Raw genomic sequence first — 3,676 nt, forward strand, 5'->3', positions numbered from 1 at the left:
AGCAGGAATTGTCTCAGAGTTCTTGAAGCCAGAAGTCTGAGATCAAAGTGTTGGCAGTGCTGGTTCCTTTTGAGAGCTGTGAGGGAGAATCTGATTCATGCCTCTTTCCTAGTTTTTGCTGGTTTGCTGGCAATCTTTGGATTCCTTGGCTTATCTACACATCATCTTGATTTCTGTCTTCATGTTCATACAAAATTCTCCCTGCGTGTGTGTGCATGTCTGTCCAAATTTCTGCTTTTTATAAGTAGACACTAGTCACATTGATTTAGGGGCCCACCTTACTCCAGTATGACCTCAACTTAACTAATTACATCTGCAATAATTTCTACTTCTAAATAGGGTCACATTCTGAGATACTGGGGGTTAGGACCTCAATATATGAATTGGGGAGATTGGGGACACACAATTCAATCCATTACAGTCCCTAAAGGAAAGACCATTCACCCACCTCCTCAGAAATCATTGACTCTGAAGGAGAGGCTGAAGAAGGAGGAAAAGGATAAAGGACTGGCCAGTTGTAGTTCAAAGCTTCTAAGTCCCCCAATAAGAGGAGTGGTTGAGCTCACCTCTGTTGACTAACAGAAATGATATCTGAGATCTTATGCACAAAGAGAATGCTTGAATGCTTGGAGATCTGTAAGCTATAGAATCAGAAATGACTTTATTTCCAGGTAACTCTTATGACATACAGCAGCCACTGGAGGAGACATCCCCCTTGTAGGGGGATGCAGTGGGATGAGACATGAAAGACAGAAAGTCTTGAGAATACAAGATAAGAGGAAATCTGAGCCTCACTTCCCATGTAGCTCAGGAAAGTGACACGCCTCATAAAATTCCCCTGTACTCAGCATGATGTAAGTGCAGAGTGGAAATGGCTACAAATGTGACCTATTCCTTTCTTTCCACCTAGAGTGTTACAGAAGAATAGCTGAATGTTTTCTGTGCCCTTCAAGATGGGAAAGGCAGGAGTTGATAGAGAACTGAGTGCCTGAGGAGGCCTCAAGATCAAAATGACGGGGCTATAGCTGTTATTTGCACAGTCTACACAACTGGATGCCAGATGAGAATGTAGGTGCTAACAGAGATTGATGATGACAACTGAGGACCAGATGTCCTGCCTTCTTCCTCAGTCCTAGTTTGGCTCTATATACTCCTCTCAAAACTAGGGAGGGGTTTGGGGGAGACTTGGACTAAGCTGAGGCCCCACTGAATTGACTGAGATTAAGTTTTAGTCATTAAGGAAGAAGGGGACTTACAGAGACAGCTCGCTATCCATCAAAGATTTGTGCAATTCTTCTAAATGTTGTTGCATGGAAGCAACTGCCTGGCCAGAGAAAACATTTTCTAACTGCTGTCATGTTCACTGTTAATTTAATAACTGGAGTATGGCCTTAGAGAGCAAAGGATCCCTGTGCCTTGGAGCAGAATCAATGTATCTGATATCCCCATTGATCCCTATATTGAGATCTCACAGGAGTAAGAAAAGCCCTACCCCAAGACATCCAACACCAACAGATCATAAAATTTAGCACTGTGACCCTCAGCCTGAGATGCTGGTACAATATCCTGCCAGCCTACAGTGAGCCCTCTAAAGACAAGCCTATGAGTACAATATTTGTCCCCATTTTCTGCTTTCCTTGCCAATTTATATCATAATTTTCAAACTTAAAAAATGTAATTTTTATTTTTTAGCAGTGAAATTCTTTTTCAACAAAATCTTACACTGTTCTGATCTATAAAATAGAAGAAAGTTGTGTTTTATTGCTACATTTAAATTCAAATTTATAATAATTACTTAGTACAAAGATAATGAATGAGATTTTGATGAACACAAAAACATGAAATCTGTTGTTAAGGATGATAATGTTATCACACCAGTTTCAGCTTCTAATTTATTTCAGTATTTTGTTTTGGTTGCCTTCTGTAGAGAATACCCTGATTCATAAAATGAGTAGGTTGCAAAGTGTCATGGTTTTTGACATAGCTCATCTTGAAATCATAGACTATTCTTTATTTAAATGAAGATACTATCTTGGAAAAGAAGTACCGAGAAATTTCTGTTTTGATATTGACTCATGAAAACTTACATTTATACTGAAACCTGCACACAGGTGTTTACAGCAGCTTCATTCATAAGTGCCAAAACTTGGAAGAAACCAAGATGTTCTTCAGTAGGTAAGTGGATAAATAAGCTGTGGTACATCCAGGATATTGAATACTATTTGGTGCTAAAAAGAAATGAGCTATTAAGCCATGAAAATTTATGAAGGAAACTTAAAAAGTATATTACTAAGTGAAAGAAGCCACTCTGAAAAGGTTACATACTGCATAACTCCAATTATATGACATTCTGAAAAAGGCAAAATTGCAGAGACAGTAAAAAGATTAGTGGATACCAGACATTGGGGGGAGATAGGGATGAGAGGCAGAGCACAGAGGATTTTTAAGGCAGTGAATCGTACACTATAATGGAGGATACATGTCATTATACATTTGTCCAAACCCATAGAATATACAACACCAAGAGTGAACCCTAATTAAACTATAAACTCTGGGTAATGATGTATCAATGTAGGTTCATTGATTGTTACAAAGGTACCACTCTGGTTCCGGATGTTGATAGTAGGGGAAGCTGTGCGTGTGTGGGAACAGGGAGTATATGGGAAATCTCTGTACTTTCTGCTTGACTTCATGGTGAATCTAAAACTGCTCTTAAAACTAAGTTGAGAGTTTGGAGAAACATGGTGGAGTGAGAGACATCCCCAGATCTCTCCCCTTGAAACAACAGCAAGCTGAACATCTAAAACTCAACAAAAAAACACCCAAACTTCACACCAGCATGTCTGAGCGTGGGATCGCCTCATAAGAGCTACCATAGGTCAGAACCCTGGGTGTCGGGCTGTGGACTGGAAGAAATAAAGAAGCTGTCTCTTGCAGCTGCGGAGCTCCCTGTAGGAGAAGGGGGAGGGGAGAAGGTGTGGCGAGTTCCCTGAACAGCCCTGCCTCGGAAATCAGTGAGCTCCACGCAGCAGGCAGCAGCGCCCAGTCATCAGGGCAGAAAGCAGAGAAGCTGGACGGCAGAGAAACAACACTTGATTTTTATCAACCGTGGTTACAAAACCGAGACTGAGCTGCAGCCCCCAACCCCCAACCCAGAGGGCCCCTCCCCGCATACCCTCTAAGACTGAACACCACAGAGCCTCAGGGTAATCTGAGCAAACGCAACCGAAAATGTCGATAACACTGACATGGAATGAGACTGAGAGTAGTGAGAGCGATTAAATATCTATAAGAAAAAAAAAGGCATTATTAACACTATATAGAAAGCAGGGATCCAAGAAGCTTAGATGCCACATACTGGAAACCAAAAGAAAATTGCCTTCTTGGCAACAGGCTAAAGAGGGACCTTTATATAATAAATTTTCTTTCTGGATAAACAGCAGAATACACTTCCATTAATGCCAAGGCTTAGAAATAGTCCATTAAACACCATGAACAACCAAGATGACAAGACATCTCAGAAAGAAAGAGAAAAAATCTCCAGAAAATAAGCTTATAGACATAGAAATATGCAACTTAAATGACAGAGAATTCAGGGTGGTACTTCTGAAACAACTCAGTGAGTTCTGAAACGAGTCATTTCAACAATTTTAGGAATTGAAAAAACAAATAGATG

This window comes from Pteropus alecto, unplaced genomic scaffold (genome assembly GCF_000325575.1).
Source record: "Pteropus alecto unplaced genomic scaffold, ASM32557v1 scaffold114, whole genome shotgun sequence".
NCBI lineage: Eukaryota > Metazoa > Chordata > Mammalia > Chiroptera > Pteropodidae > Pteropus > Pteropus alecto.